A 17289-nucleotide genomic window follows, 5' to 3' on the forward strand; every position below is an offset into this window, starting at 1 on the left:
GGCAGCTCCCGTGCCTCACCCGTTCACCCACAGGACTGCCCAACCTGGGCTGGGCAAGTGGCTGGAAGCAGCAAAGACAGCCCTAGGGAGGAAACTGGACTCAGGTCAGGCACAGTGTCACCTTGGTATGACTCAGGAGGACTCCCTGGTAGAGTCAGCCTCCAAGCCTTTGAAGGCTAGATTTGGGGCTTATCCACCCTCTATGCAGAAGGCCTTTGACCTCCCGGGCCCTGGTGCCAGCCCTCTCCTCCCTGGGTTCCCAGTCATCAGATCCAGAGACATCAGAGGAGAGGGGGCCTGAACAGTCCAGCAGATGGACAGATGGATGGGCAGGCAGTGAGACGGAGTCCAGGCAAGAGATCAGAACTCCAGGAGAGGACTCGAGGGGGCCTGAGCCAGGCCAGCTGACATGCACGTGTGAGCCATGCAGGTGTGGGAAGGTGGGGGAGCCACAGTACTGGGGAGGGCAGAGGTGGGCAGCCTCTGGCTGGTGGCTTGTACTGAGGGGTGCCTGTCACAGACAGACAGGGGAACAGAGGTCCAGAGACGGGGAGCAATTGCCCTGAGCCTCAGGTTCCCCGCCCTTTAACCAAGGCTGTTCCAGCACTTGGGGGCCTCATCCTTGGGCCACGTGGCAGAGCTGAATCTTTAAACCCTATTTACTTATGAATGAGACCCCCACCCACTTCATCAGTAGGTTTTCCGGAAATGAATCTCCGAGGGTGACTCACCCAGGAGACCGAGGCCTCCGAGGCATGGACCAGGCAGGCATCTGGGTCAGGAAGCAGAAGGGCCAAGTGAGATCTCAGGTACAGCACTGCTGCATCAGCTGTATGGGCTTTGCTGGTGATTTCCCATCTCGGAGTCTCAGTTTCCTTATCTGTAAAATGGGTGGTAAGAGTCCATCCGGCGGGATTGCCGGGAGGGTCATCCAAGGTGAGACTTGATCAGTTCATAGACATGCGTGTGCCATGGAGTTATCGCTGTTACACGGAGGGGGCTTGGTCCACAGCAAAGATCCCCATCACTTGACCTCACTTTGGGAGCGTGTGGAAAAGCACTCCAGTTACCTTGAAGTGTGGAGACGTAGCACTGAGGCTGAGGCTGGAAGGATGGAGGGATCTGCCTGTCAGAGGGCGGGGAAAAGCATTGAGAAAGGGAACAGCATGCAGGGGCCCTGGGGGTGGGGAGGGAGGGTCACACAGAGTCCATTGTGGCTGCAGATCAGCTTGGGGTAGGGGAGCACGGCTGAGACCCTCTGAGTCTCGAATGTTCACATGCAGGACCCCCACCACAAGCAAAAGCCCCCACCCAAAGACACAAGCTTGTTGGGGAGGGAGTGGTGGTGGAGGAGCACATGTGAGTGTGGGCACGTGTGTGTGTGTGTGTGTGTGTACATGCACGCACATGTACGTGCACTTCACAGTCTCCCAGTGATGTGACACGGACCTTTCCCCACCACCCGTCTGCATACCTAGGCCTCCTTTTATCAAATATTCTTCTGCTAATCTCATCTCCCTGGGTGACTGCCGTGTAATTAGCTCATTTTGCAAAATATTTCATCTGTCATATTTTCCCCTCGCCTTTTCCTTCTCCCAGAAACGGGTAGGAGTGGACGTGGCAAGGGAAGATTTCTAGGCCTGGGGCCACCTCACAGGTCAGCTCTGGCCCTGCCCTCTGCACACAGGGCCCGCCATGTGCACCGGTACCTGCACAGGGCCTCCCCAATGCACATCCCAAACCCAGGGCCTGGTGAGCAGCGGGAGGTCAGTGGGCAGAGCCTGAGTGTCAGTGTCCTTTCTGGGTCAGGAGGAAGGGATGGTTCAGGCCTGACTGAGCCCTGCCTCAGGGGGCACCTGTGCGCACCTGGTCATACCTGGGGACAACTCAGGCCCAAGGCGGGCTCAGACTAATGAGCTCCGATGTGGGCACATGGAATGGCAGGCAGGGATGAGGCAGGATGCCAGGTGGCCTCTGCTCGGCACAGGTGGCCATGTGTGGCTGGACTGAGCCCCAGGTGTGCAATAAACACTTGGTTCCTAAGAGCCCCAGTGATCTTTCATTATTACCTATCTGCCTCCTGAGCCCCAGTGGACACGGTCTCACAGAGGGTAGCTTACCCCAAACCCCCCCACACTAGCACTCACCCACCCCAGCCAGTGTCGGGTCTAGCTGTGAGATGGGGGCTGTTCGAACGGTGGACTGTGCCCAGGACACGTGTGGAGACCCCCGATGGACCACACGTGGCCCAGGCCTCATCCCTGACCCAGCAGGATGGCTCTGGCCAGGGGGCCCTGGAGGTGGGGCCAAGCAGAGGGAGCCGTCTCTGTTGATTCCCCTGCCCCCACCTCCCCTGACCCATTCCCGGATGGAAAACCCGCAGCTTCTGAGCCCTCATCAGTGCAGAGAGCTCTCAGTGGCTCAGAACCTGCTGCAGTGAGGACCCCGGGCGGCTGGAAGGATGGGGCTTGGAGCCCTCGGCTGGCATGGCCTACTTTCCCTCATGCCCGCCCCCCCACTGTCTCCCCGCCTTCTCTTGCTTCCACTCCCTCGGGATGTAAATTCTCTTAAACTTTTAATTAAAAACATTGTGCTTTCTCCCCCCAAGATTTGGTTCCCTGTGATTTTCCTCTTAGGAGGAGAGATAGGGGGAAGGGGGTGGCGGGCAGGGAGTGGAGGTCAAGCCTTCCTGGGTCTCCATGGCGAAACCAGGGGAACCAAGTCCTGGCCCAGAGGAGGCACTGGCTGCCCCCTGCCCTGGGTCACCATCCCTGGCTCCCCAGCTCTGCCGAGGGAGGCATTTCTGAGGACGCCAACCCTGGGTGTCACAGCCAGATTTGGGGAAGGGCACCAGCTCCCTGCATGCACTCCCACCACGTCCCACAGAATCACTCAAGACCACAGCAGCACGCACCCATATGCACCGCATCTAAGGCGCCATGTTCTCCTGTGAGTGTGCTATGAGTTCCATGGGTCACAGCTTGGGGATGTGTCCTACAGGTTTACTCATCAGGCGAGATGCAGTCCTGGGCTGTGTCGTGGCCTCAGGGTCACCTGCTGGGTCACACGTGCTTCACAGGTCAAATTCCAAGTTCAGTTCAGAGGCACAAGATCAAGTCCTGGCTCACAAGATCGTGGCCGAGGGATGCTGGGACACAGATCCTTGACGTCAGGGAACCAGAACACCTTTTTAATTATGGGGCTGGAGACAGGCTGGCCTGTCCCTGTGCCCCAGGCAGTGGCCCATTAACCTGTCCCTGAGACTGGAAGGAGATGCCACCCTGTCCTCTGCTGCCCATTTGAGAGCTGGAGCCCTCTAAATGTCTGCAAGTTCTTCCTTGCAAGATCTGCAAGGATCCAACCTGATCGGATCCTGCAAGATCTGACCGTGATCTCTCTTGCTAAACCCTTTCCTTGGCTCCACCTTTTAGGCTTCCTTGTCTGTAAGTCCTCCCTTGTCCAGCAGACACGAGTCCCCACCTCCACACATTCCTGTCAGCTCCCCACTCATTTGCAGGTGAGGGCCTTCACACCTTAGGGCTTCTGGGCCCAGCCCAGGAAACCTCCCACAAACTCACAGCTTCCTCTGGACACACCCCCCACCATGACGCATCATGAGATGCTGCCTTTGCAGGTTGTACCTCTCCCACCTCCAGAGACCCTCTTCCAGCCCCCAGGGGCCAAGGGACTCAAGACAGCACTGCCATCTCCTCCTACCTTCGCATCTCCACAGGACTCATTCAGTTGCTACCTTCAGGGATGGAGGCCTTTTTCTCCCCTCACAGCCCATCTCAGCTGAACCTGACCTGTCAGGTGCCGCCCACGCTTTCATTCCCCGAGTACATACCTGTGTGCCAGGCCCTGAGCTGGTTGCTGGGAACTTGACGTGACAGAGCAAACCCAGTCCTGCCCTTGGGGACCTTCTGGTCCAGATGGAAGGCAGAGGGTAGACGAGTAATATGAGGCTGTGTAACGGGGTGTCAGAGGACAGTCACAGCAGGGAGGCCAGGGGCACTGCCACCGCCACCCACAGTGCAGACCTGAGCATGAGTAAGGGTGAAAGTGGTGAGAAGGAGGAGCCAGCCCTGCGTCCTGGCTCAGTGGGGAGAGCCTCGTCTCCCAGCCTGGGACACAGCTTCCTGAGGATCAGTTTGAGTCTCCTCTTCCCCTGCCAGGAGCCTGAATGGCAGGAACTCTGCCGACACCTGCCCGTGCCTAGCCAGGCCTCTGTACAGGTGGTGAGATGAGCAGGGTGGGCCAAGCAGGTGGCGCTGGACCTTCCTGGGTTGCCCAGCCCCAGGGCACCCTAGCATCAGCAAAATAGAACTCCCAAGTGCCCTTCAGAGTTCATAGCAGTGATAGGGGGACCCTCCTAGAAGACAAGTGGAATGTGTGTTTGCCCAGTGAGGGTTGTCTCTGGCTGGAACATGCCCCCTGTGTGCATCAGGGATGGCACTGGATGGATATGCATGCCCGTGTGTATGGCTGAGGACGGCAGGGCTCTCCAGAGCAGAGCCCACATGCATGGGGGTGTGAGAGACGTGTGGTGTGTGCTGGAAGAGTGGTGAGCTGGGGTAGGAAGGGAGGGGAGAGCTCTACCATCTCGAGATGTCTCCTGCATCAGCATGGCCCATCTCACTGGAGGCACTCTTGTGGGTGTGCTTCAGGCACCAGCAAATGTGTGTGTGTGTATAAAGCCATGTGCTTGTGTCCTGTCTCCCAGTCTACAGCCACAGGCGCATAGTCAAGGCCTAGGCCCTCACATGAGTGCCTGCTAATAGACGTGTAATACGTGTACAAGTGTGCATCTCAGCCCATGTTTACCCGTGTGTGATATCGATCTGTGTGTCCCAGGGAGACACAAACACACACACGCGTTCCTGCTTGGAAAGCCCTGGTGACTCCTGGTGCCCAGCCTCGTCACAGCTGTCTCCCTCTCTCCAGTCCCCACACCACTGCCTCTACAGGCAGGCAGACTAGGTTGAATATTTCATTTGGGGAAATTAAGGCACAGAAGGCAAGAGGAACTTGCCCTAGACTCACAAGCTCTAGCTACGACCCAGGTCTCCCAAGATCCTATCTCAGTCTGACGTGGCCCCGTGGCTTGTGAAGTGTCTCCCCACACTTCCTGCAGTGCCTGAGGAGTCCAGGACAGAGGGTTGGGGTTCACAGGGCGCCCCCATCCTTGCCGGCTCTCCCTCGGAAGGGACTCCCTGAGGCTCAAATCAGCAGGCATGTTCCACAGCAGGTCTCCCCACGGTGGAGCCCCTGAGCTCACGGTCATAACAGCTTAGGGAGGAGGAACCATTCCCTGGGCCTCCTGCAAAGAGGTGGCCTGCCTACAGGAGGAGTAAGGATCTCAGCCCAGCCTCTAGTGTCAGCCCCAGCACTCTGTCCCCTCCGCATCCTGCCTTCCTGGAATTCGCTCCTCTCCTGTCTGTCCCTCTGGCTCTGCCTCCTGTCTTCTCACCTCTCCACACTCCCCTCTACCCACCAGGGGCATTTCTGGGTTTGTTTCAGCAGCTCCTGATAAGCTGCTTAAGCTGAAAAACTCTCAGAAATCAACTGTGCCCTCAGCCCCTACAGACCCAGCTCTGGCCCAAGGGTTGGACGCAGGAGGAATCAGACCCCACTGTGACCTCAAGAGAACACAGCCCAGGATGGCCAGCCTTGTAAACCAGCCTGGCACCTCAGTAACCAGAGCTATTAGAGGCTAAGCAGAAAGAGGCCCAGCACAGGGTGCAACTGAGCTGGGCATTAAGAGGCAGGAAACAGTTGTCCAGGCAGAGGAGGAGGAGAACGGCCTTCCGTGCAGAAGGAGTGTCGTGTGTAAGTGTGGAGGTGAGAGTGTGTCATGATAACCGGGTATTATTGAGCTCCTGTCTCATGCCTCTTGAGTGGCTGTGCAGCTAGACATTCATTCATTCTTTTGTTTATTCACCAAACAGTTACCAAGAGCTGGGCACTAGGGCCGCTGGATGGAAAAAAACAGCATTGTCCCTGCCTCTGAGAAAGAACAGTCTGCTGGGAAATTATAGACAGCGGCGAAGTCCTTGACGAGGGCACGCAGGCACTGATGGGGATACACAGGCACTGAAGGAGGAAGTTGGAGGACATATGGGCATTCTGGGGTCCCCAGGGAGGGGTCTGGCCAGAACTGAGGCTCATTTGTCAGCCTTTTTTCCCCTATTCATCAGTACTTGGTATCCGGTCCTCAGAGGCCCTCATAGCTGGGAAGGCCCTTGGCAGTCCACATGTGTATCCTTCATGGTAGGCCCAGAACTCAAGTCTCCATGGCTTCTTTTCAAGAATGTAGTTGTAGGGACTTCCCTGGTGGTCCAGTGGTTGAGAATCCACCTTCCAATGCAGGGGAAGCAGGTTCAATCCCTAGTCAGGGAACTGGGATCCCACATGTCACGGGGCAACTAAGCTGTCATGGGGCAGATAAACTGAATGCCACAGCTAGAGAGATGTCCAAGTGCCGAGAGAAGCCAGAGCCCATGCACCACATCAGAAATCCTATGCACTGCAAATAAGACCTGATGCAGGGAAGTAAATAAGTAAATATTAATTTAAAAACACAGGAATGTAGTTGTAGTGGATAAAGCCAAGATGGGCTCCCCTGGTGGCTCAGATGGTAAACCGTCTGCCTGCAATGCAGGAGACCTGGGTTCAATCCCTGGGTCAGGAAGATCCCCTGGAGCAGGAAATGGCAACCCACTCCAGCATTCTTGCCTGGAAAATGCCATGGTCAGAGTAGCCTGATAGATTACAGTCTATGAGGTTGCAAAGAGTGGGACACGACTAAGAGATTTTCTTCAAGATTGTCTATAGCCAGAACTCACACAGGACTCAGTGCTGTCTCTGCAGCACCTCCTGCAGCCCAGAGGTGGAATTGCAGGTCCAGGAGGCTGCTTTGGAATAAGTGCCCTCAGAGTAGGGTCTATGCCCTTCTCAGGCTGGCAGGAGCAGCTGGGGACCTTGGGCATTTCACTGAGCCTCAATTTCTCACCACAGAACAGCAGCATAATTCCTGGCTTGCCTGCCACACTGGGGGGTTGTGGAGATGGAGAGGTCTGGCTCCCGTGACAGAAGCTCTCCGGGGGCCCTTCTGCCTGGGGCATGGCGGGGAGGGATCACATATGGCTGCCCACCACCACCCCCTCCCCCAGCACAGAAGCCGGGCTGATGGCTGGCTTCCTCCCACCACCAGAGCTCTCAAGCCATCCATCACTTATAAATTCTCATTTCTAAATAAAATGATTTGTTAATTTGAGTGAGTGATCGCCACTCTTCCAAGCCTCTTTGCAGGCCCAGGAACAGCTTGTGGGCTCCCAGAGCCCCGTGCCGCCGGCCTGGCACAGACTTGGAGGGGTTGTTTTCGATTTAAATGTGAATTGAATGAGGAGAAAAATGTTTCTCTTGGCAATTCCATAGGAGCTCGCTCTTCTGACAGATGTTGGAGTTTATTATCCCATTGGGCTAGCGTTTTGTTGAGCAGAATTGCTAATTATTTCGGAGGCCCGGCCATAGTCGAGGAGGAAAGGGAGGTGGCGGGTGTGGCTTTAGGTGGCATCTGTCAACAGGCGGGCACTGGGATGCCACGCCCAGCCCACCATCTCCCCACTCCCCTCCTGGGATCTGTAGGCATTTCTAGGCAGGAGCTGCCCTGCCCCTTGGTTTCTGCTTCACGGGGTACCTAGAGGAGGCAAAAAGGTTTGTTCTTGCCAGCACCCTTTTGGCTTCACAATGAAGGGTCTGTAAGATCGCACTGGGGGCTGTGTGTTGCTTGTATGTAGTGCGTTATGAGTGGTGGACGGAAATAGGCTCTGGAGAGGCCAGTGCTCTGCTCACTGTGTAAAGTCGAAGCTGTCGATTATAAGGACTGCGTCTGGGCAGGGGCCCAGCTTGCGCAGGCATGTGGCCGCTTATCTTCATAGTCGTGGGTTCTGTGTGGTTTGGCATGACTGTGTGCTGTGCTCGTGGGTCACGAGCTGCCTGGCGTGACTTCGTGTGTCTGTGAATGAGATGTCTGTGGTTGAGCTGCTCAGGCCTTCAAGGTACGGCTCCAATTCATTCCTGTCCCTGTCTGTGCACAGCAAGGTGAGGAAGGCCTGGAAAGACAGATGGCCAGAGGGGACTGGACCTCAGGAAGGGTGGGCTGAGGCTGGCCAGAGCAGGGCCAGGTCCCTGATACCCAGCAAGGGACTGCAGATTTCTACTGGACTGGGTCTGAAGGCTCCCCATTCTGCACAGCCTGTGTCTGACTCCAGTTCATGTCTGATGCCGGAGGAGACAGTTCCTCCTGCAGTCTCCCTTGAGAAACACCCGCACTGAGAAAGCCCCCCACCTCTGCACCTTTCCTTGCCACTTCCTGAGCCCCAAGACAAGAGCCCCAGGTGCCTTGGCCGCCCCCATTCCTGGCAGCTCAGGACCTGGCACTTGAGTCTTCCCATCCTTGAGTGTCTCATCCCCTTCCCCCATCTGCCTCCACACTCATTCTCCACCCTCTCCCCCAGTTCCAGGCTCACCGAAGCTCAGCTCCCTAGGTTCAACACAAAGGTAGAAGTGGCAGCTGGGCAGGCTTTTATAACCCTAATTAACACTGGATCCCGGTGGGGGGGGTGGGGGGTGGGGGGGGTAGGGGGGGTGGGTGCGTGGGGGTGGGGGTGGGGGTGGGGGGGGTAGGGGGGTGGGTGCGTGGGGGTGGGGGGGGTGGGGGGTTGGTCCCAGCTCTAGAACTGTGATGCAGGCCGAGCCCAGCAGAGTACAAGGCAGGGAGGGTCCACCTTGATGCTGGGTCAGGGGAGACAGTGCAGCTGGGCCCCAGAAGATGACAGGGAGCCCTGTGGCCTCAGTCTCTCTCCGTCTTAAGTCCTGGACCCTGGCAGCCATCCTCATGGGGGATGGGGTGGGGTGCCCAGCCACCCCCAGACTGAGATCCTGCCATGCATCTCTGATTGACCGTGTGTCCCTGGGAACCAGGCCTTCTCACTCCTCTGGATAAAACTCCACTGTGACATCCTTCCATTAAATAGGGCATGTTCAGAAGAGAAAATTGCTACTATTTTCCCCTTTTACTTCACTGTCATCAAAAATTGATCCCATATTGCATCCTTATTTCAAAGAATGAGCTAAAAAAAATAAAATAAAAATTCCCACTCCTCAGAGTGGCAGCTGCATCAAACTTCCCATTCCTCTCACCCCCCCAAAAAGAAAGGAAGAAAAGGAAAATGGGGCCATGGAAGGACCACGCCACTGCCAACCCTTCTGGAGCTGTTGAATGTGGTGGGGGCATGGCTTTGGGAGAGAGGAGGGACGGGGCCCAGTCTGCAGACAGAGGGGGATTTCAGTCTGGTGAAATGTGGTAGAAAATGGGGTAATTGGGGGAGGTTAATTTGGATCTAAATGGAGCAATTCGTTATCTCAATAAGAAGCATCTTGTTTTCCAGGGAGACGGCTGTGCCTGCCAGCCAGATGCCGACCAGCCCATTGGCTCGGCGCAGGGCCCTGCCGCCCATCCTCAGGAGATCTAGCCTCCCAGAACCACTTACTCTCCTTGGCTCGTGGGACGGGGAGGTGGAGGAGCAAAGACAGGGGTCCAGGAAGGGGGAACAGTGAGGCTGAGGCTGGGGAGTGTGTGACACCCCACAGAGCACGGAGGCCCCCTGACTCTCAGAGCAGTCTTCCCTCCCATGGGTTTAGCTGCTTCTTAGAAGAGGAGAGAGTGAGTGGGGTGGGGAGCACAGTTTAATCTGCTTTTTGACAAAATATTGAGCAGCTCTCCACAAAAGCACAGGGTTTTTCCCACAACTAAGGGGTCATATGCCACAACTAAAAAATCACACACGCTGAAGATCTGGTGCAGCCAAATGAATTAAGTATATTTTTCAAAAGCACAAAGTTGGGGCTTCCCTGGTAGTCGAGTGGTAAAGAATCCACCTGCCAATGCAGGGGACACGGGTTCAATCCCCACTCCAGGAAGATCCCACATGCCATGGAGCAACTGAGCCGTGTGCCACAACTACGGAGTGCCTAGAGCCAGTGCTCCACAACGAGAGAAGCCACCGCCATGAGAAGCCTGAGTACCACGATGACGAGTAGCCCCCACTCGCCACAACTAGAGAAAGCCCATGTGCAGCAACAAAGACCCACCTCAATCAAAAAGTAAATCTTTTTGAAAAATAAAAAGCACAAGTTTTTAAAAACATAGAATATGTATAATAAGAATGAGACAAAAGAGCCAAGATAAGCAACCCCAGGACCAGCTGCTTGGTCTAGTTGAGCCTCCTCCAGTTTGACTGTGAGCCTCCTGGTAGCCAAAGGAACAAGGGGGAGCCAGTGCTTTGTGTTCTAACCAATAGAGATGAGACATTTAAATCAACTCCCCCAGAAGCCAAGTCTTGCTTCCCATGAGTTGGTGTTTGGGGGAGACTTTCACGACATGTCTCTCAGCTTCTCCCACCTTTACTAGGAGCAGAGTCTGGGAGCATACACTTGGGCTGGAGTCCAGAGCATGTCCCTCCTCCCAAAGCCTCAGATCCCATCTGGTCCTTGCCAGGGACTGCGGGCGAGAGCTGCTGACAGTGCTAGGATCACCAGTCCCACAGGTGTGGCCAACGCAGGCTACAGCGTGTCTGATAGACGTAGGGGTGCGTCCTGCTCTACCTCCTGCACATTCTGTGGCTGTGGAGTACTCAACCCCCTTGACCTGTGCCTCCTTCTTCTAGAAAATAGACCGGTAGCAGCAGCCTCACCCCTCATGGCTGTGTGGGTCACATGTGGACTCTGGGCCCCCATAAGTGATAACTGTAGTTATGAAGGCACCCAGTGGGGCCATTGGTTTGGGACTGGGGCACACGATTTCCTTGCTCTGGTCATGTGTCTAGCCTGGTGTTGGTTGTACCATGAGTATGGGCTGGGGGGGCAGGGTGAGCATGGAGACAAGGGGAAGCCCCTCCCTCCACTGTGAGCGCTGTGAGAACAAGGCAGAGAGCCTCATTTGGCCTGTGTCTCTGGCACAGGCCCTGAACATGTTTGTTGAAAGAAGGAGGAGGGGCCCTGGGCATCTTCTGTTCACTTACTCCATACTGTGGTTTTAGTTTGTATAAGATAACACAAAACAAAGTGATCGCAGTGGGGTGAGAGATGGGAAGAAGGTAAACTGGGGGACAAATTGAGGGCACACGGGAGAAGTGGATCACTAGGCATGAATGAGGCAGGTGGCAGCCAGAGGGCCCGTGTGGCCAGGTGCACACAGCAGGCATCAGGGTCTAGGGGTCCAGAAGCTTCCGTGTGCCCAGCCACAGCAGGAAGCTGCCCCGCCCACCTGAGCCTTAGGAGATGAATTCCTGACACGAAGGTGAGGACCACCTACCGTGTGCACATGGGTCTGAATGCATGTTTACACGCATGCACACATATACACAGGGGTTCCCATGCCCTTGTACGTATGTATTCACATACATGGGGCTTCTTAATGTTTGCACTTGTATTCACATCCTCTCATGTGGGTATACCTGTGTACATGTTCAAGTGCAGATGCACACACATACTCCTTCAATTCCAAGTCCTCCACCCCCAGGACTGCAAAACTGTTGACCACAAAGTCCAGCGGAAGAGGTCTCCTCTCCCACCGGCTACTAAAGCAGAAGATCCCTCGGGCACCTTCCTCCCTGGAGGCCCAAGAGTCCCCAGTCACAGGAGTCCCATTGCCCCCGCTTTCCTGTGGGAGAGCACTAGGAGGCTTTGGGGGATAGGGGAATGATATCAGGCTTCAGAATACTGGGGAGGGAAGGTCCCTATGGCCAGGACCTGACCCTGAGGATGGGTCAGCAGGCCTGGGCCATGCAGAGCAGGGGGCTGGGAATCGGATGGAGGCCTTCAATACCTTGGTGGGCTGAGGCTGGGCTGGCCCTAGGGCACAAAGACCCTCCCTGCCCCACAGAGTGCCTGGCTCTGGATTTAGAGAAAGGAAACAGACACAAGAATGGTGAGCGAGTTCTACACTTAGCCTCATTTCTCACCCCCACGCTAGTGGTGGGGACGGGGCAGGGGTCCCACCTCTTGCTGAGCTTTGATGTTGCCACCTGTGAAGTGGGCTGAGGATTGCTCATGGAGGGTCTGCCCTGACAGGCGTGGAAGGGTGGCCCTGGGGCTGGTCCAACCAGCCCAGGACTCAGAGTCTGCTCCTCTGGGCCCTGCCCTTCCATGCCCTTAACTCAGGCAACAGCCTCAGATCTAGGCACAGCCTAGCACTGCTGCTGCTGCTGCTAAGTCACTTCAGTCGTGTCCGACTCTGTGTGACCCCAGCACAGCTGTCTGCAAAGGATCACTAAGCTTAACACTGATGAACACAAACCCACAGCAGCACCCCCGCCCCAATGCTGTGAGGGTCACAGGCTGTGCTTGGCAGCAGTGCTGGAGGCTGACCACAAGTGGAAGGGGGCTCCTGGGGGCCCAAGGTCACCGAGTGACCTTGAGAACGTGCAACCCCCACCTTCTCCACATACACCTCCTATCTTCTCTGGCCTCAGCCTGGGCCCTGGGAAAAGGGCAGGAACTCTGCAGCCACCCAGGGTAATGAGTGCAAGGTCATGCAGTGAAGCTGAAGATGAGCTCAGGCCCATCCAAGCCTCCTCCTGCCCCCGAAATCTCTCACCCAGCCCCAAAGTGTTCCCTTGTCCCATTCTGTCTGATCCACAGCAATCCAAAGGCTCCTTTCCTCCTCAGAGGGTCTTCAGGGTCTCAGAGGGGGCTCAGGATGTTTCATGAGTGAATTGATGAGTGGGGGAGGGAGGTTTGGTTACGCAGTCCCAAGGACAACCCCCCATCCTGCCCTCAAAGAGCTGTGAGTGCAAACTGAGTAACCCCCAGCCTTGAGTCTCAGTTTCCTCATCTGGAAAATGGGTTTGGAATGGGACCAGCTTTGTAGGGGCTGCTCTAGAGATTCATGAACAGTGCAGTGAGTGCTCAGTGGCTGTGACAACAGGTCCAAGTGCACTTCCAGGTGCAGGAATTCCCTGACAACCCTAAATATTTCAGGAACACTCAAAGCCCCACCTGACCACAGCCGTGGCTTCTCCTCCCTGGAAAAGTCCCGACCCTTTCCTGTAGTTTGCTGTGGCCCCGCTCCAGGAGCTACTTCCTTCTTCAGCAGCCCCAGGTCAACACGTCCTCACTCCCAGGGACGTCTGACACTCTCACTGTTGTGATGTTTAGTCGCTAAGTTGTGTCTGACTCTTTGTGACCCCACAGACTGTAGCCCACCAGGCTTCTCTGTCCATGAGATTTCCTAGGCAAGAATACTGGAGTGGGTTGCCATTTCCTTCTCCAGGGGATCTTCCCGACCTAGAGATCGAACGCGCATCTCCTGCATTGATAGATGGGTTCTTTACCACTGAGCCACCAGGGCTGGCCCTTCCTGATAAGCGCAAGTGCCTCCAGGCTGCATGTGGTCAGCACCTCAGCATTCTCCTGTTTTCTCACTGATGCAGTGGTGGTGGATGGTGCCATTTTCCCATTTCACAGGGAGGAAAACTGAGGCCAGGAGAGATGATTTCACCCAGTTAGGATAGATCTGAGTCCACTGTGGGTCCATCACTAGAGGGGTCTCACCCGCACAAGGACCAGCCTGAAGGCCGGAGGAGATCAGTGGCCGAGGTGGCCTTAGGCAGCTGAGATTCAGGGGTTCCTGTCCTGGGAGGTGGCATGATAGAGAACAGACCCCCTGACCCTTGTCCCAGAGGAGAGGGGCTGCAGCCTGAACTGGAGAGAGAGGAGGTGGGGAGAGATGCCCCAAATAGGCCGGCACGTGCTGCCTGGCTGCCGTCCCACCCTCCCCAGCTGGTGCCATGGCTCTATGGCCGTTGCTAGGCATCTGTAAGGCCCAGGTGGGCCCTACCTGTCGTGGAGCAGCCGCGCAGTGTGGGGTAGGCACGGGGCCCGGGCAGGAGCAAGGCCGCCTCCGCCTGCCCGCCCTCCTCTCACTTGGCAGCAGCAAGCAGAACCCATTAGCGCCTGGCAGCCCGTGTCCCACGGTTCTGACAAACGCCTTAAATGTTGTCGCCAAGGCTCCAGCTGTCCCTCCGGCCGCCTTTACTCCTCGTAATAACCAAGTGTCGAGGCTGATTGGAGCAGCGGGATGCAGCCGGTATTCAGAGCAGCTTTTACCCTGGACGTCTCCACCTGGCAGCCAGGCTGCGCCCACCCCACCCTCCGCCTCCACGCTTTTGTCTGCCTGTCGCCTCTGCCCAGGCCCCCAGCATCACCCCCGGGCCAACCAGTGCCCTGCCTCATGTTCCAGGTGGGGCCTGTGCTGCTGCCCACCAGAGCTGGTGGGCAGTGTTGGACTGGAGTCTCAAGCATCCACATCCAGCAGAATGGTGACCCCAGTGGAAAGAAAGACACGGCTCCCCTTCCCAGCCTTCCGGGTGACCTCTGCTGGGGAACCCCTGCTTTCTCTTGGTTCAGCTTCATCTCTCAGCCTTGGTATCCTTGTCGGAGGAATGGGAATGATGACTGGGCTTCATGGAGCTTAAAGGGAGCATATGTGTGAAGCAAGGTGTGAATCACAATGTCCTGTGGAAGAGATTCGGCCACACTGAGACCACAAACACCCTAGGACAGAAGGACGCTTGGGAGGAGCAACCACCTGCATCAGCCGTCCTGGCCCCTCCTCTCCCCAGGACTGTGTGAGGCTGAGGCTCCCGTTTGGAATCCCCTTCCTTCTCTCTTTCTAGCCTTGTCCTTCATATTTGGCCTGCTCTTGCATCTTCCAGGAAGCCCTCCCAGTTTGGTCTAACCACACTACCCTCCCTCAGGTTTTTGTTTTAGCTGTGCCGTGCGGCAGGTGAGATCTTAGTTCCCCAACCGGAGATCGAACCCGTGCCCCCTGCGTTGGGAGCACAGAGTCTTAACCCCTGGGTCACCAAGGAAGCCCCTCCCATAGGTTTTATGTGACCTTTTGAGCGGGTCCTAGATCCTCAACGTTGTCTTATTGTCTGCCTTCATCCTCCCATGGCCTTGTGAGGTCAGGACTATTCAGAGCTTCATTTTAGAGTCAAAGTAACTAAGGTTGAATAGATTAAGTGACAGTGGATATGAACTTGGACAAACTCTGGAAGATAGTGAGAGAGGCCTGATGTGCTGCAGTCCGTGAGGTCTGCAAAGAATCGGACACAACTGAGCAACTGAACGACAACAACTAAGGTTCAGTGAGGGACAAGCATCAGTCACCCGCGGCAGACATGATGCCCCTGGCTCTGCCCGCCATGGGGCACTGTGGTCTCTGATCAGGGGAGTAAAGTCAGCCTCACCCTCCCAGGGGCTTTACCCACCCCACCCGCTGGCCATGAGGGCTTCCTTCCTGAGACACCCAGTTACAAGCACCAGTGGCCAGGGCAGATTTGGTTGGTTGATTTATGATGTCTGACCACTGAATCACTTGTTTACAGGTTCCTTAGTCTTCCAATGATGCTGGAGGGTGATGGGCAGAGAAAGGTAAAGAGTAGTCTCTGTGCATTCATGAGACCTCCTCAGGGATGCAGAGGGGATGGGCCAGGTGGTGGTGAGGGCAGGGATGCAGGTGGTGATCCCAAGGAGACGTGAGACGCAGGCGGTGGAGCGATGGCCACAGTGAAGGCGGTGGGGGTGATGTTGATGGTGGAGTTGACGGTAGACTGATGATGGTAGTAGTGACAGTAGCGGTGTTGGTGGCTGTGACGATGGGAATGAAGGTAGCAGTGGTGTAGCTCCTGGTGATGGGGGTGACCACTGGGGATGACTGATGGCGATGGGAATAACTGGCGATGACGGTGGGAATGGTGCCGGGGTGGTAAGGACGATGCTGGCAATAGTGATGGGCTCATAGTGGTGGTGGTGATGGAACAGTGTTGGCAGTGGAGATGGGGAATGTTGGCCAGGAGTCATGGGAATGTTGATGGTGGTTAAGTAGGGATCAGTGGTGATGATGGAGGTAATGGCGCTGATAGTGATGAGAGAAGCCCTCTGGTGGTGGCAGAGGTGGTGGTGGTGGCGGCAATGGGATTGTGGGGCTAGCAAGGCTTCCTCTGGAGTGTTCCTCATGACAGAGTCCACCAGGCAGCCCTGCCCACATGTGGGCCATGCCCAAGCTGGCAGCAGGACTCAGTGGGGCTTGCTTGATTCTCTTTTTCTCTTAACCTCCAATGAGCATGGCCTTCTGGGTAATGAGATGCAAATTGACAGAAAAGACAATGAGCCAGCCTGCGGCCGGTAGGGCAGCTTTTAGAGTCAGACTGATTGCCTCTGTGCCAATTTGCATGGCATTAGCTGTACACGTCTCCGCCAACAGGCTCGTGCACTTCATCAGAGGTCACCTGGATGGCTGCATTCAACAAGGGGTGGTGACCTGTGATCCGGACAAGGGACAGGGCAAGGACACTCTGACCCTGACCTGACCAGAGCTCCAGGGTGTGGTGCCGAGAAATCTGGACCTGTGGGAAAGTCTAGTGTGTGAGGGGACTTCATGGTCAGCCAGGGATGACCATGGGTCTGATTTGGCCAGCACCATGGTTCCATCTGGGCATGTCTAAGAGGACAAACAGGCCTCAATCAAAAGGAAGGCCTCAGTGCAAGTCCAGGCTCTGCCCCTAACTGGCACCATTGCCTGGTCAGTCCCTCCAGGCAGTGATTCCCCCACTGTGCAGTAGGGGCCCCAGCCTCAGTGTCTCCACACTGAAAGTAATGATCATCAAGCCCAGCCCTGTCTATGGTGTCCTTAGCCACAGTTCTCCACATCAAGGTCATGTGTTGCAGCCCTCTGAGAGGACCCATCCTTGTCACTATTACTGTCACTTAAGGACTGTGCCTGGGATAATTCCTAGAGTGGGACCCAGGGGGGCCTAAGCACGGCAAGGACCCAAGTGGATGCTCAAACCCAGTCCTACAGGCCGCCTGCCCATCCCTCCTACTCTGTCCAAGGTGCTGAAAGTCCTGGCCCAACTGCCCTGGGTCCTCGCTGCAAGGTGAGCCAGGGGCCCCTTCCCTGCCACCCTTGCTCTCTGAGCCCTGCAACCTCTCTGACTCAGTGCAACTCAAGACATCACTGCATGCCCTCCCCCAGGACAGACCACAGTGGAACCAGGGGCTCTTTCCTTCTGACCCCCACCTCCAGCCTCGCCAGCACCCCCTCAGGCACATCCCATGCCCCTCTGGCCCTGCCTCCCTCCTCACCGTCCCACTGCCTCTCCCCCCTGAGGTTAGGCCTAATCAGAGCTAATCAGAAAATTATGAGCTGCCTGATTACTG

The 17289-nt window shown here is 56.1% G+C and overlaps 1 protein-coding gene across 4 annotated transcripts in view; it reads left to right on the forward strand.

Annotated features, from left to right (window-relative positions):
* CACNA2D2 (calcium voltage-gated channel auxiliary subunit alpha2delta 2) overlaps window positions 1-17289 on the forward strand; it is a 140366-nt gene that overhangs the window by 78540 nt on the left and 44537 nt on the right. The window lies entirely within an intron of this gene.

This window comes from Bos grunniens, chromosome 22 (genome assembly GCF_055505025.1).
Source record: "Bos grunniens cultivar Pamir isolate PY7600 chromosome 22, Bosgru_T2T1.0, whole genome shotgun sequence".
Taxonomy (NCBI): Eukaryota; Metazoa; Chordata; class Mammalia; order Artiodactyla; family Bovidae; genus Bos; species Bos grunniens.